Source organism: Theropithecus gelada, chromosome 1 (assembly GCF_003255815.1).
Source record: "Theropithecus gelada isolate Dixy chromosome 1, Tgel_1.0, whole genome shotgun sequence".
In the NCBI taxonomy this organism is placed as follows: domain Eukaryota; kingdom Metazoa; phylum Chordata; class Mammalia; order Primates; family Cercopithecidae; genus Theropithecus; species Theropithecus gelada.
In genome coordinates, this window is record NC_037668.1 from 10,862,542 (window position 1) to 10,880,674 (window position 18,133).

Here is an 18,133-nt window from a genome sequence, read left to right on the forward strand (position 1 = left end):
TTGATCCCTTTACCATTATGTAATGGCCTTCTTTGTCTCTTTTGATCTTTGTTGGTTTAAAGTCTGTTTTATCAGAGACTAGTATTGCAACCCCTGCTTTTTTTGTTCTCCATTTGCTTGGTAAATCTTCCTCCATCCCTTTATTTTGAGCCTATGTATGTCTCTGCATGTGAGATGGGTCCCCTGAATACAGCAGACTGATGGGTCTTGACTCTTTATCCAGTTTGCCAGTCTGTGTCTTTTAATTGGAGCATTTAGTCCATTTACATTTAAGGTTAATATTTTTATGTGTGAACTTAATCCTGCCATTATGATATTAACTGGTTATTTTGCTCGTTAGTTGATGCAGTTTCTTCCTAGCCTTGATGGTCTTTACATTTTGGCATGTTTTTGCAATGGCTAGTACCAGTTGTTCCTTTCCATGTTTAGTGCTTCCTTCAGGGTCTCTTGTAGGGCAGGCCTAGTGGTGACAAAATCTCTAAGCATTTGCTTATCTGTAAAGGATTTTATTTCTCCTTCACTTATGAAACTTAGTTTGGCTGGATATGAAATTCTGGGTTTAAAATTCTTTTCTTTAAGAATGTTGAATATTGGCCCCCACTCTCTTCTGGCTGCTGATAAGCAACTTCAGCAAAGTCTCAGGATACAAAATTAATGTGCAAAAATCACAAGCATTCTTATACACCAGTAACAGACAAACAGAGAGCCAAATCAGGAATGAACTCCCATTCACAATTGCTTCAAAGAGAATAAAATACCTAGGAATCCAACTTACAAGGGATGTAAAGGACCTCTTCAAGGAGAACTACAAACCACTGCTCAGTGAAATAAAAGAGGACACAAACAAATGGAAGAACACACCATGCTCATGGATAGGAAGCATCAATATCGTGAAAATGGCCATACTGCCCAAGGTAATTTATAGATTCAATGCCATCCCCATCAAGCTACCAATGAGTTTCTTCACAGAATTGGAAAAAACTGCTTTAAAGTTCATATGGAACCAAAAAAGAGCCCGCATCTCCAAGACAATCCTAAGTCAAAAGAACAAAGCTGGAGGCATCACGCTACCTGACTTCAAACTATACTACAAGGCTACAGTAACCAAAACAGCATGGTACTGGTACCAAAACAGAGATATAGACCAATGGAACAGAACAGAGTCCTCAGAAATAATACCACACATCTACAGCCATCTGATCTTTGACAAACCTGAGAGAAACAAGAAATGGGGAAAGGATTCCCTGTTTAATAAATGGTGCTGGGAAAATTGGCTAGCCATAAGTAGAAAGATGAAACTGGATCCTTTCCTTACTCCTTATACAAAAATTAATTCAAGATGGATTAGAGACTTAAATGTTAGACCTAATACCATAAAAATCCTAGAGGAAAACCTAGGTAGTACCATTCAGGACATAGGCATGGGCAAAGACTTCATGTCTAAAACACCAAAAGCAATGGCAGCAAAAGCCAAAATTGACAAATGGGATCTCATTAAACTAAAGAGCTTCTGCACAGCAAAAGAAACTACCATCAGAGTGGACAGGCAACCTACAGAATGGGAGAAAATTTTTGCAATCTACTCATCTGACAAAGGGCTAATATCCAGAACCTACAAAGAACTCAAACAAATTTACAAGAAAAAAACAAACAACCCCATCAAAAAGTGGGCAAAGGATATGAACAGACATTTCTCAAAAGAAGACATTCATACAGCCAACAGACACATGACAAAATGCTCATCATCACTGGCCATCAGAGAAATGTAAATCAAAACCACAATGAGATACCATCTCACACCAGTTAGAATGGCGATCGTTAAAAAGTCAGGAAACAACAGGTGCTGGAGAGGATGTGGAGAAATAGGAACACTTTTACACTGTTGGTGGGATTGTAAACTAGTTCAACCATTATGGAAAACAGTATGGCGATTCCTCAAGGATCTAGAACTAGATGTACCATATGACTCAGCCATCCCATTACTGGGTATATACCCAAAGGATTATAAATCATGCTGCTATAAAGACACATGCACACGTATGTTTATTGCGGCACTATTCACAATAGCAAAGACTTGGAATCAACCCAAATGTCCATCAGTGACAGATTGGATTAAGAAAATGTGGCACATATACACCATGGAATACTATGCAGCCATAAAAAAGGATGAGTTTGCGTCCTTTGTAGGGACATGGATGCAGCTGGAAACCATCACTCTTAGCAAACTATCACAAGAACAGAAAACCAAACACCGCATGTTCTCACTCATAGGTGGGAACTGAACAATGAGATCACTTGGACTCAGGAAGGGGAACATCACACACTGGGGCCTATCATGGGGAGAGGGGAGAGGGGAGGGATTGCATTGGGAGTTATACCTGATGTAAATGACGAGTTGATGGGTGCTGACGAGTTGATGGTTGCAGCACACCAACATGGCACAAGTGTACATATGTAACAAACCTGTACGTTATGCACATGTACCCTAGAACTCAAAGTATAATAATAAAAAAAAATCTAAAAAAAAAAAATTATGTGAGAAAGCAAACAACGTATGCAAAGCACCCTTGCAAAAGAAAAACAAGGTTGTAGGATAAAGCACTACTTCTCTTCAAGACATATTATAATGCTAGAATAATCAAGACAGTATTTTATTAGTATAAAGATTGACCAATAAATGAATTGAAAGGAATAAAAATCCCAGAAATAGGCTCATACTTGTGTGGTCATTTGAGTTTTGTCAAAGTTGACTATGCAATCCAATGAGAAAAGCAAATTATATTCAATAAATAATGTTCAGGCCGGGCGTGGTGGCTCATGCCTATAATCCCAGATGTTTGGGAGGCCAAGTTAGGTGGATCACCTGAGGTTAGGAGTTTGAGACCAGCCTTGTCAACACAGTGAAACTCCGTCTGTACAAACAAACAAATAAACAAACAAACAAAAAATTAGCTGGTGTGGTGACAGGCACCTTGTAATTCCAGCTACTCAGGAGACTGAGGCAGGACTGTTGCTTGAACCCAGTAGACGGAGGTTGCAGTAAGCCGAGTTGTACACCACTGCACTCCAGCCTGGGTGACAGAGTGAGATTCCATCTCAAAAAATAAAAATAAATAAAATACTATGCCAAAAACTATATATCCATATGGAAGAAAGTGAACACTGAGAGAAAAGAAGGCTAAAAACATGAACAGAGGCTTGGTGATCTAGGAAAAAATGCTAGAGGAGCTTATATTTTATACATATTTATATTTTGTTCAATATAATTATATTTATATAATATTTATATAATAATTATATAATATTTATAATTTTCTTAGTAATTTATTTTTATTGTAATTTACAAACGTACTAAATTGCAGCAAATTGATTCTTTACCATGGATAGTTAGAGAAGCACTGGTCTGGAGTCAATCTCAATGCTTTCCAAACTTTACTTTTCAATTCACTACATTAATGCTTCAGTTTACAACTATTCTGATAAATGTCACTAGTGTCCTGTTAATCACAAAAGCACCGTTGCTTTTCTGAATTTATCTTAATCAACCTCTGGACACCATTAAACAGGAATAACAGCTCCCTCATTTTCATTCATTCCACAAATATTTACTGAGTGCTCACTATTTGTCGGGAAATATTTCAGATACTGAGAATAACAAAACAGAAAAAATACAAAAACTATGTCCGTATTCTGGTGAGATAAGATAAAAATAATTAAAATTTAATATATATATATATTTGATGGTAAAATGTACTTTGGAAAAAAATAAAACAGAGAAGGGGCATCAGAACTGAGTAGTGGGGAGAGACTATTGTTTTAAATAGAATGGTTAGGGAAGGTCTCACTGAGATGTTCTGCCTTCTAGCCCTTTATTTTCCTCCTCTATCATGGTTTTCTTCATGTCTTTCATATTATCCCTTCTAGGTTTCCTTCACTAGATCTTATTCTTCTGTTTATCCTTAAAATTTCGCATTCCTCAAATTATGCCTTTAGTTCTTTTCTTTTTGATTCTGCATGCTTTACTAAATTTCCATGGCTTCAAATATGTACATATATTTCCTAAAGAAGAACACTCCCATGATCTCATGGCCCATTCAACTGAACTTCTGGACATTTCTATTTTAGTGGCTTGTAGACTCTTCAAATTCAACATATATGAAAATAATCTTAACATGTTTCTTTCTAAGCCTTCTACCTATTCTGTATTGCCTTTCTTATGACCACCAAATGCCTGAAAGTCATTGTAAATTGTCGTCTTCTTCATTTCCAAAATTGAAACTGGAGGCAAAGAGAACAACTAACTGATTATGTAAGAGCACAGGGAAGAGAAGGTAAGACCTGAAATGAAATAGTGATAGTGAGGATGAAGAGGAAGATACAGATTTGAGAAATATTCTCAGGGTAGAATTAATGGAACTTGTGACAAACTGTCTTTGAAGTGTGAGAATTTGGGCCTGGTTGACTTGATGGATAGAGAGTTAAGCATAGAGGAAGTAAAACATATTGAATGTAGAAGATAAGTTGTTTGGATGAGTTATTATTAAGGCAGTTGCAAGTGGAACAGTCAGATAGAAAAGTCATGTTTTCTAGACACTTTACTTTGAGTTATCTCATAAATAGACTCTGAGACAATAATTCCAATACCAGTAATTTATTTTGGAGGTGGTCCTGGAAAACACCAACAGGTTAGTGAGAAATAAGATGGGGAAGGGAATAAAGCCTATAAAATGTTCTTGGTCAAGCTAGTTATCACTGCAGTCAAGGAAATTAAAGTTTTGCACCACTGGTAATGCTAGAGGACAATATAGGATATACCTTAGAGTTACCATAACCATGGGGTTAGACACTGGTGTTGTTATCCAACAAATCTGTATCATCACTGAAAATTGTTTCCAGAGCCATTAACTCCTTCAGCTCTGCTAGTTTGCCCTGTGTGTAACACAAACATTCTCCTCCAGCAAGAAAAATAAGCCCACAGGTGGAGAGTAGCAGGTGTTTTCTGTAAGTAGCCTTCAGCATGTTGAAGATTAATGTCAAGAGGATATAAGTAAGGCACTAATAGGATGTGCTACACCAAGTATATTCAGGGAAAGATTTACATTAGAGAAATAGATTTGGAAATCATTAGGATAGGGCTGGCCAAATTTACATGTACTTCCAAAACCACAAATTTACTTAGCTGGAGAAACATTAAGTAAGAAAAGAGAAAGAAGATATGAGCCAGCTACTTAAGTGGCCTGGAGACCAAGGCAATGACCCTTAGAGGATGGGCTAGTCTCCTTTAGGGAACAAGATCTAAAGAGGATATGAAGTCCACTTTGAAGGTAGGCAACATGCAAAACAAGACAGAGAATAGGAACTGCTAACAACTACAGGGAAAGGGCAGACTTCCCTAGTGAGTTTAAGTGTCCGGGAAGAGTAGTTATGCCCTGATGACAAAGACTGTATGTGACCTGGAGGAAGGCACGATATTCACCAATTAGTAGAGCTCTGAAAATGACAAATAACAGAGCTGGCATAATCAGAAATTCCAGTAGGAAACCTCAGAGCAGAGAGATTCTATCAAAAGGGGTGAAATATGAGAATAAGGATAACCCAGTGATCTTATTAATCCCAGAATGGAAGAATTTCTCTACTAGAAACTGTAGTTGAAGGGAGAGAGAAAACTTACTATAAATCACTCAGAATTAGGACATTTACAGACTCTGTGAGACAGTGTGAGTTCAGCCTACTGTATATCTCTTGGTATTTGTTGATTTTCATTTTCCTTCAAATTGGTCTCTTTCTACAACACCATTCAACAACATTCCCTAGCACAGTGCATCAGAACAGTACATATTTTAGGCTTCTGAGTGGTAGCTTGAGTCAAAATATAATGGTTCAAAATATATTTGGGTCAACCCTATATATGCAGGTCCTAGATTCCATGACTATCTTTGATGAATATTCCATTAGCATTTTGATCTATACAGAATTGAACATGGAAAGCCTATGGCAAAAGTAATAATAATAAAAATAATAACGTTTAATTTTGGCTTTCACTGTGGAGCTCTCAAAGAAAACTCTGATACCATGTCACATACCCAAGCATTTCACTCCAGGTTCAGACATTTCTCCAACCCCAAAACAAGCTTCTGGTAATTTCAGTATTATATGAGTCCCAGTTATATGCAAAGAGGGCATATCAAAAAGCCAGCCACTTCCAGTGTAGTGATAGCTATATAGTTGGGAAGGAAATTTATCTTCATCCCAATTGAGTCTTAAAAGTCTTAAGCTTCAGTCTTTGCACCTTTGCAACTTTTACTCCTTCCATTCAGTTAAAAAAAAGTCTTTCTAAGATTGGTGTCAATTGGAAAGTGTTTGTGTATCTTGGCTGTTAAGATGGAAAGTGTGAATTTACAGAAACTCTAATATGTATAGAGATGGTGGGAAGTTTAGTAGAGAGTGGTGGAGGGGCAGTAGATGAGAGTGGGGTGCCTATGGGACAGAGCCAAGAAAATGCGACTTGCAGACTGAGAGTCCATTATGCTCAGATTTCAGTCTCCCCACCTATGCGCCAAAGACGACGTGTTAGGGGCTGAGTGAAAATGCTTTAGTCATAGCCAGGAAAAGAGAGCCTAGTAATGTGTTGCTCTGTTTAGTAACGAGGGTGGGGAGCATTTGGGCTTCATTTAGTCTTGCTGGCACAATCAGGTAACACCATACTAAGCCTAAACATAGTTATAAGATTAAATAAACTTTGGTTGATTTTTCATAATCCTTCTTAGGGATGATATAGCTGGGTATGGGGGGAATCAACTAATAATATAAACTTCGTTCTCCAAATCCCATCCTCATTCTACAAAAATATGATTCATTAACCTGGGAGAAGTAGAGATGGGGAAACTAAATCAACATCTTGGTCTTCTCCTTAGATTGAGGTTTGGGGACAAAATTCATAACCAATACCTAGTGAATAATATTTTAAAATTTTCTTTTCCTCCTTGTCTGCATTTTTTAGAAAAACTACTAGATCTCTTTTGAGAGTTGAGAAAGAGAACCGTTTAATTAGAGTTATAGGGAACTGCTTGAGGTCTAAGCCAACCGGCTCAAATTCTTCTGTTTGTGACTGGAAAATCACTTTGGCTCTTTCACGTTTGGGGTGCTTTTATAGACTTATTTTGGGTTTTATTTGACATGATTTCACAAGCCAGAAAGTCAGTGCTGCTGGAAAAGACGTGCCCTTATTTAGTGCTTCCACTCACTGGCTATTCCTTCTCACGTTGACCAAACTACTCCATGCATGGGCTTTAGCTTGCATCTCCATTATTATCCCACACCAGTCCAGAGCCACCTGCCAGCCAATTCTGTGAGCTCCCCTCTGGTTTCACACACTGAGATCTTGCCAGGAGCTTTGCCAAGTCTGGAATAATCAGAGCTCTTTTGCGGAACTACTTCACTGGGGTCACTGCTTCTCTAAAACTCAAAGTCCACCATGAAATATGTTGAGAAGGTGAGAAATAATATCCTATAGTCTCACAACACATGCCAGCAACACTACACATTTATTTATGAAGCTCCTTTTCAACAATCACAGGATGGAGCCAAGGTAGCAACAGTTAGAGGGAGCAACCTAAGAACAAATGTTGGCAATTCTACTTAAAGTCACAAAACTATCTAAAGCAGCAGCAGCTAGTTCAGCTATTGAGTATATCCTTCAAACCAAAGTACTCTTTTATTTTTGCCTTTTGTATTAAATATAGTATGCTCATTCTCACACGGTACAGCTGCAAAACCACACATCACAAGAATGATAAATATTGATGCTAAGAAACGTTTTAGCATGTCTGAGCACTAGGAACCTAAGATAAGAATCCCTAAGGGTTATTTCTTATGAATGAAATAACAAAACAGTTATCTGCAGAAATAATCCGTAAGTGGATGACTGAAGACTGTTGGGAAATCCCTACTCTATATTCCAGTTAAAGTGGCCTTAGGACAGGATCTGTATTATGTCTAAATTGTAGCATCAATTGTACTGTAACTTGTGTGATAAAAACTAAAGGTGTTAACATCAGAGAGGTGATCAGCAGGGTTAGTAAAAGGAGCTAATGAGTAGAATTACTTTTCCATGTATCTCCAGCTCTGTCCAGAAAAGAGATAGCTTGAACAAAGGACCCAAACATCCATTCCTTTTGGTTGGTCTTCCTGTATAACGCACAGGGTGAAGGCACCAGTCATTAAGATCTTCCAGAGGACTCACTTTTTAAAATTTCATGCTCAGCAAACACCTGGTTCCACTCCTCTTGTAATGAGGCAGGAGTGGGTATGAGAAAGGCACTGGGGGGTTTCAGCGTGGAGAAGGTTGTTAGACATGCCAGAAACATGAGAAAGCCACAAGTCACATACCCAGCATCAAGCAGAGAGGCAAAGCTCATAAGCCGGAGGTGGGTGTCTAAACCAGTCTCTAAAAAATAATAAGAGGGCCAACAATAGACACTATGCTCTGTTACAGAGCCAAAAACATGGAGACCAGGATAAGTAAGGCCGGGATGGGGGGTGGGGAAATGGGTTGAGCAACTATGATGAAAGACATGGAAAAATGTTACTTCTGACTCAGATGATGTCTGAAGCTGGCTTTTCAGTACATTTTGTAGCTGAATGTATGAGTACCTTCTTGAATTGCTATAAATACCTGGGACTGGGTAATTTATGAGAAAGGAAGTTTAATTGGCTCATGGTTCTGCAGGCTGTACAGCCAGGCATCTGTTTGGCTTCTGATATGGCCTCAGGAAGATTGCAATCATGGTGGAAGGCAAAGGGGGAGCTGGCAAGTTACATGGTGAAAGCAGGAACAAGAGAGAGAGAGAGTAGGGAGAAGGTGCCACATATTTTTAAATGACCAGATCTTGTATGAGCTCAGAGAGAGAGAGCGTTTCCTTATCAACATGGGCTGGCCCAAGCCATTCATGAGGGATCTGCTCCCATGATCCAAACATCTCCCCCCAGGCCCCACCTCCAACAGAAAATTTGGGCAAGGACAAATATCCAAACTGTGTCACTTGATGTGAGAAAAATATGTAGGAACCTGATCGTGGAGGGCCAAGAGTGGCTAATTAAGGAGTTTCAGTTTTCTTCTAGAAAATATGAGGAGCGAATGCAGAATTTTAATGTCAGAAGTAGAATTATCAGATGCATAGAAAGTTAATAATCAGAAGTGAAATAAGACAAATATAAAACTTTCATTTCTGAAAACATAAGTACATTAAAAGTTATTTTGTTATTCATTTAGCTGCAAACCAAATGTAAGCCAATAATCAATAGAAAAATGCTCATTCTCTAAGTACTCAGCCGGATTTTTTACTTACTCAGGTGGAATGTAATATCATCTATCAGACATCTATTAGATGATTTTATCAATATTAGAGGGAGTATAACACCATTCTGTTATATCAGAATTCTGCTATTCATGACATGTCTACTTTTTGCTTTTGTCTTTTGGTCAAAGTCTTAGTTAGGTGACAAAGCCAGCCCCTTCACAAACTGCCCTAGTGTTCCAATAAATATTGTGGTTCATGGTCTGTCCCTTTTAATCAAGGAGAAAAAATAATGGAAAAAAAATTCATTTACATTATTTCTTGAAATTTACATTCTGGAAGAGGCTCTGCTTTTATGGTAGAATTTGGTACCTGTATCCTGCAGATCCTGTCTACTTTCAAGCTTCTAGCTGATAGACGTGCATAAAGACTGGATCACCTAGCAAGTACCAGCTCCTATCTTACTGCTCCATGAGACAGGCAGTTGAAAAGACAGAGTGGAACCTGTTTCTAACCTTTATGTGACAGTAACCCCACTTCCTTATAATGTGGCCCACAGAATGCCGATGACTGAACAATCAAATTAGCTATTCATCTTCTAGTGGGAGGGGTCAGTGGGGGAGATGGAGAGGAAGAAGCAGCAGTCTTCATTCCTATACCTCCCTTTTGAAGCTTGAGGAATAGAGGACTCCCTTTTAAACATAGAGGAAATGGGCGAAGATGGGAAGAAAACAGATCCCTTCTCTCTCATCGGTGCTCAGCTTCAGTAAATCAGGATTTTATTTTAGAGAAGAAATGGTAACTGACAAAACAAAATGCTTGTCTGGGAATGTTGAGTTATGTCTAAGCAAGGAGTTGAAAAATACCTAATGAATCCTAAACTATTTACAATGACCTTAAAAAAAAAAAAAAAAAAAAAAAACTAATAGGAAACATGGGAAGAACTCGACCAGATTTGTAAGTATCATAAAAAACTTTTAAGAGACTCTGTTGCACTCACATGTTTTCACATATTATCAGAAAATATATTCTTGAAATGTTTATTTTAGAAAATGAGAAACTCAGGAAAAATAACTTACATATATTTTATCTGTTTAAGATGTGGATATACTACTTTAAAATATACAGAGTAAAAGATAGATGATTTTTGGCTTAAAGAAAAGTAGGATGTATGCACACAACACAAAATTATCTAAATAATTCAGGTTCCAAACTACTTTTTATTTAAGAAATATTTGCATAATTTAGTAATCATGATTATAATTATTTCAGTTTTCCAGTTGGCCTTGTAAAATGGTATACTGATAAATGAGCTTCTGCTTAGGCAAGATTACTCAGAGTTGCCAGTGAAACAACTCTATCCCTCCTCCTTATACTCCTTGTAACTAATAGCACACATTTATAAAGCTGACTAGAAAGAGGAACACAGCGTATGGTATCAGAACATTTTACTCCACATCTGGAAAATTGTCCCTATGAAACGAAACAAACTGGACTATATAAGGACCAGATGTCAGATTCATTAACACCATATTTTAACCTAGTAAGAGAAATGGTCTTTTAAATATATATCTAAGGACTGGACCTGTTTATGAAAATTCATAGGAGAACTTTGTCCATTATGAGAGAAATTTTTCCTAAGTTCTATTCTGTGCCTACAGGGTTATGGTAAACGAAATGGCTCAAATGTTTTGGTCTCATCCTGTTTAATTTACTTAAACGGATTTGGCCATAACTTAAACATGGTTATTTCTCAGTGATCCAATCTAGTTTCATTCCTTTAAATACTATCCATATGCTATCCACTCCCAAACACACATCTCCAACCCTGACCTCTTTCTTGAACTTCAGACTCATATATTCAAGTACCTACTCAGCATCTCTTTTTAGGTGGCTAATAGACATTTCAAACTCAATGCCTCTTCTCCCCAAACTTGTTCCGCCTTCAGCCATCCCCAATTTGTTGAAATATCACTATTCCTCTAGTGGCTGAAGCCAAAAACAAAGGAGTCATCCTTGTTTATTCTTTCTCTTTTACATCCCACTTTCAATTAATCAGGAAATCTTGTTGCCTCCTCCTCCAAAATACGTCCAGGATCTGGCCACTTCCCATCACACCATAATATTATCTGGGTCCAATCCACCATAATCTGTTGCCTGAATTATTGCCAAAAGCCTTCTACTTGGTTTTCCTTCAGATTACACTGCGTTGTCTCCTCGTTTCACTCAGAATACAAGCCAAAGTCCTTAAAACAGTCTAGAAGGTGTTAGACTATGTGGTTCCTTGTGGCCATTGTGGGTTACTCTCACTTGCTCCGCCCTGATGACATTGTCCTCCTTGCTGTTCCTCTAACACATCCAGTCATTTTCCAGGATAAGGACTTTTACCCTGACCGTTTTTGCCTGGAAGGCCATTCCCTCCAACTGCTTAGCAAACTCCCTTACCTCCTTTAAGGATTTGTTAAAATGTCATTTTTCAATAACTATCCTATTAACAATTGCAACCACCTAGCACTCCCCTTCCAGCACTTGTGATCCCCCTTACCTGTTCTGCTTTTACTTTTGTTCTCTTTTTTGCATATTCCTTATCACCTAATAGCATGCTATATTATTTGTTTGTTTTTATTGTTTATTTTCTGTTTTTCTCTGTCCAACAGATCATAAGTTCACTGATGTGTCCCAAGCACTAAGAACAGTTCTTGGCACATATTAAGCACTCAATACATATTAAATGAGTCAATTGCAAGACCTGGCATTGATCATAGATTTATCATTGTTTAATTGAGAAGAAAAGATTTTTTCTTCCAGCTGACTAAAGTAACTAAAATACTGTCACTTTCATGTTTACCACCTGACAGAAGTATCAATCTCCCCCTCCCCTACAGTTTGCGCATTTTCACAAGCTCAGGATCAAAATAAAGGAAAGGAGGTGAGCAAGAAGGAAGCCTTTTCCCTAATTCCAGAAGCCTCCATGGGACATTTAGTGCATGATCCTATCATTGTACTTAACAGACCACATTATAATTTTTGTTTGTGTATCACTTCTCATCAGTATGACAGCTTCCCAAGAGCAGAGACTATTTTATTCATCATTTTCATCTCCAGTGCCTGGCACCCTATATAACAGTAATGACACTCAATAAAAGATTACAAAATAATGGATGAACTATCAGGGGCAGAGTGTCAGGGAAGAAAGGACGTAACATTTGAAGAGTGAGTGAGTGTGACTTCCTGTTCTGTTAACAATAAAAGCTTTGCCAAATTGTTTAATTGCTCTGAGTCTCAGTTTCCTCATCTATAAAAGAAAAGTAAATTTTCTCTGAAGATTAAATTAGGTAATGTGTGCAATGTACTTAGTAGGGTCCCTAGAATATAACAAACATTCAGTAAATGAGATATGCCTACTATTTATATCATACATATGTACACTTTAAATTATACGTGTGTGTGTGCATGTGTGTATAGGAGCAGAAGCAGGTAGCTCCCTGCTCTCAAGGGAGACCTTTGATTTGTTTGTTACTGCTAGTGGGCATGGCCACCGTGGGTTAAGGCCTTTTTGGCTTCTAGTTTTCATTACATGTGTGAAGTTGAGTATGCTGTCATTGCTTTGGCTTCCTGTACCTCACTGATAGAGAGAGGGAAATAAGGGCACAACTTTCAATCCTCAAATATAAGCTCCATGAGGATAAAGATTTTTTTTCATCCCTCTCCCCTTCCTTTTTATCTGCTGTATCCCTAATGCCTAGTAGAACAATGCCCCATAAATATAAGTTAAAAGCTGAATAAGTTTGGTTTCAGGCTCAAGGTAAGGTAGAAGTCCTACTTAAGGCTGGGGTTAAAACCATGCATCTGGCCCGGTTTTATCATAGTTTTGCAAAGAAATGCTCAGTATTAACCCAGCTACTACCTAATAGGTATCTTGATTTCCATTTGCTCTAATTATTGATGATGTGTTTCCTCACAACATTTTAGGTAGAAAAGGGGGTCAGCAGAGAGGCATCTGAGCAACACTTAATCTTCTAGCTTTATATAGTCAGATACATCCTCCCTTACTTCTTATAAAAAATATAAAACTTAATGACAGACATGAAGAAGGTTGGAATAAATGGGGATATACTGTATTTCTGGTAGAGAAATCTCAGTATTCTAAAGACGTCACTTCTCCCCCAAATAAATCTATTAATTCAGTGGCATTATAATTAAGATCTCAATAGAGTTTTACTTGAGAAGATGTGAAGGCAAAACTTGATAAATTTGATACATTAGATAAATTGAAGTGTATTTGGACAAATAAGTGTATGAGAATATCTAGAAGAACATTTCAAAGTTCAATACAGAAGGGCGTACTTGTGATATCAGGTATCAAACTATAGATTTAGACTACAAAACTTAAAACAGGATGACACAGTAATGGAATAAGAAAATAAATCAATGTGATAAACTAAAGAGTCTAGAAACAGATGAAATACATGTACTAACTTGGTACATGATAAAGATGGTATTTAGTATTTTGGGGAAAAGTTTGTCACATGTTCATTTATAGAAAAATAATATGGCTGGATACTTCATGCAGTATACAAACGTAAATCCAGATTGAATAAGTAATACATGTAAGAAACAAAACTATGAAAGTATTAATGAGAAAAGAGTATATTTTTAAAAACTGAGAGTGAGGCTGACCTTCCTAAGCAATACATAATACACAGTGACATACTATTAAGCCACAAAAAAGAATATAATCATATCAAATAAGCCAGGTACAGAAAGACAAATACCACATGCTCTCACTCATATGTGGGAGCTAAAAAACTTCATTTCTTGGACATAGAGAGTACAACATTGGATACCAGAGATGCCAGAGAGAGAGTGGTGGGTGACTAAACAGAGATCTGTTAATGGTAGGAACATTCAATTAGATGGAAGTAAGTTCTAAGGTTTTATAGCAGACTAGGATAACTATACTAAGCAACAATATTTTGTAGATCTCAAAGAAACTAGAAGAAAGGCCTTGAAATGTTCCCAGTGCATAGAAATAATACTTAAGATGACGGATACTCCCCAAAACCCTGACTTGATCATTACACATTTGATGCATGTAAGAAACATTCATTTGTACCCCATAATATGTAAAATATTATGTATCAGTAAAAGAAAAAATAATGAAGTAAACATTTTTTAAGTTTATAAAAAATGAAGTAAAAAAAGAAGTCAAATTTAAAAAATTATACCTGAAATATATTATAAAAAAGATTGATACCTGATAAACAAATTTTAAAAAAGACAACCAGATTGAGTACATTAGCCAGTAATGTAATTAGGCACTTCACAGTCAAATAAAAATAACTTGTAAGTTTAAGAAAAGATGATCATACTCATTAGTAAGTAAGTAAATGTTTATAAAACACATTGAAATACTTCTTACAACTTAATCAACTGACAAGCATTTAAATAATCTTTGATAGCCAATGCTTATAAGAATGTGGAGAAATAAGTACTCTTCTTCTCTCATTATAGCATATTTCAGCAAGGCAACTTTGCAATCTCTAGCAAATTTATAAATATGCACAACTTTGACTACACAATTCCAACTCTTTTAAAATACACCTAAGGATATATATACACACGAGAATATCTATTTTGACATTACTTTGAACAGTGATAAATTAGATGCCATGTAGATGCCCCTCAATTTAAAAAGTGATTATATAAATTATGGTAGTTCATACTTTAGAATACCCATTCAGCTGTTAAAACATAATAACATCAGTCTCTGTTTATTGACACCACATGGTGTCTATGACTTGTGACAAATAAGCTATAAAACAAATTATATATGTGTACATGGAATATTCATATTTTTAAAAATCATGTGTATGTATAATTTTCTTTCATATACTTCTGTGTTTGAAATTTTTCACAAAATATACCACCTCTGAAATTAATGTAAATGGGAAAAGTACTGAGTTTCTCTCTCTCTCTCTGTATATATATACACACACACATATATATGTGCACATACACATATACACACACATATATACACACTATATATGTATATACACACACATACACACACATATATATGTTCATGGATAGATAACTTGATAAAGGTTAAAAAAAATTGTCATGTAAAGCAGGTCACATTGAGAAGAGTAATGACCTACATTAAGGGACAGAATCAGCTTGGGTGACTTCACATGGCAGGAAACAGGAATAAATACTTTATCTTGATTCTCTTTCCTCTCTGAGATACGGGGTTCCTCAATGTCTGATGGCAGTTGGAAAACAGTGGGCAAGAGAGTCCATAGATGTAAACTCTACAGGCCAGATTTCTGGGGACAGGGCCAAGTGGAAACGGGTAGAGAGGGGATCCATACGTGCAAAAAGAAAATAGCTAGCACCCTGACTTTAATGGAAATGCTTCTAAAATTTATTTTTTTAAGTAAAATATTTGTTCACTTGGGGGAAATATTTTTTATGAGTTAAGAGTATTCCCTGCCAATTCTAGTTATTGTCATAAATAAATTGAACTTTTTAATCTTTTTGTTTCTTGCATATATTAACATGATCACATAGTTTCCTCCTTTAATCAGTTAATATGATGATATAAATATAAGTTTTCCAATGTTGAGCCATCTTTGTATTCCATAAATTAAACACTACTGGGTATCAATGTATTATTTGTATACAAATAGTTCTTTATTTTGCTAATATTTTATTTAGAACTTTTGAATATCCACATTATAAGTTAGAATGCATTACAATTTTTTTTTTGTTCAAATATCCTTGATTTAATGTATTTTGTCAAGGCTTTTCATTTTTGTTTGCTGAAAGAGGTTGTATAAGTAAAAATTTTAAGTTTTTTAAGTTATAAAGATTTGGCAAAACATGCCTATAAAGCTTCTGAACCTTATTTCAGGGAGAGGTTTATGTCAAGCTGTTGCATTTTTGGAATTCCTTTTTTAAGTCAAATGGACTAAATATGTCTTTGAAGACTGTTCTGCCATTAAGGTTTTGTGGTTCTTCTTTAGTCAAATATATTAAATTATATTTCCTATAAATTGGCTTTACCCATATTTTCAAAATTAGTTGCATAAAATATTTGTAATATTACATTTTTAAGATTATTAATATGTGTGGTCATGTTACCCTCCTCATTCTTAGACTTTTGCCTTTTGAGGTTTGTTTGTTCTGTTTGTTCAAAGTATCAGCCTTTTTCTTGATCATCTCTATTGTATATTTGTTGTCTATTGAATTATTTTCCTTTTATCCTCCTTTCTACTGTTTTAATTCTATAGTTCTTTTTCCTATTTTTATGAGTTAAACTGTTTATAAATTTTTACTGTTTTCTAATATATGCTTTTGGGACTATTAATTTCCTTTTCAAATGCTATCTTAAGGATATCTCACAAGTTTTGATGAGAAATGTTCTCACTGATATTTAGCATCCAAATATTTTTTAATTCACTGTGATTGCCTACTCTTAATGTATACATTATTTAGAAGTGTGATTTTTTAAAAAATTGTTTCCTGTGATTGATTTTAACACCATTTTTTGGCTTTTTGTTATTGATTTCTAATTTTATTGCATACTGGTCAAATAATGTATGGGATTAATAAAAACTTCTTTTGTAGATCAGTATGTGGTTAAGTTTTATGAACCATCAATCTAATTATAAAAGTATGTGTAATCTCTACTCCTTGGGTAAGGAATTTATATCTAACTTGTAAATTGTGTTGCTGAAAGTTGATCGGTGGTTTATTGGAGAAGTGTAAAATAATTTCCCTCTATTAATTTTATTAATAATTTTTGTAATTCAATCAATTCTCACTTTATGTGTGTTGAGGCTTTTTTGGACGCATGTGGGTTCCGGATAATTACTTTAATTACTTTTAGTTCATAGATGTTTAATTTTATTGTTACATAATATTTTACTTTATCCCTATTAATGCCTTCATCTCAAGATCATTTTCTTCTGGTCTTAATATAGCCAATATTGATCAGCTTCACCCTGGTGGAGAGTAAATATGGAATTCCCTCATTATCTGCCTTTAGACATATATCTTTTAGATAATATCTGACATATTTGGCAGAATCCTTAACTTTCCAGTCACGTTCAGTTATTAAGGGTTCATTCCAATCTAATCTAAAACTCTAATTCCACATGTAATTGAAATCTCACTTCATTCTTTTATCCTAGTTGCATAGCATTGACCAATTTTGAGTCTCTCAACCACAAGCCTAACCTTTCCTCCATTTAACCAACTTCTGCAAAATAGTGTTGTAGAATTTCATTTTAAAGGAAAATTAAAATAAATTAAAATATTATATTTTTATATAGAAAGGAATAACAAACAGGAGAGTAGATAGGAAGAAGAGAAGGTAAACAAAAGAAATTTTATCAAAATTAACTATTAATCCTGATCCTCAAACAATTTTATCTTAAAATATTTAGAGATCATAATACCAGAAGGAGAAAAAAAAAGAAGGGGATAGAAGAAATATTTGAGAAAGCAATGGCTGAAATTTTTCCAAAATTTATGATGGACACCAAACCTCAGATGCAGGAAGCTCCGAGGATACCAAGAAGGACAAATACCAAAAAGCTTATACCTAGACACATCGTATTGGAAGTTCCAAAAAATAAAGACCAAAAATAAATAAATAAATAAAAATAAAATAAATTATTAAAAAATTGAAAGAAGCCAGAAAGAAAACACATTACCTACAGAAGAATAAGAAATACATCAGACATCTCTTCAAAAAACATGCCAGCAAGAAGAGAGTGGAGTGAAATTTTTAAAGTATTGAAAGTAAAAGAAAGCCCACCAACCTA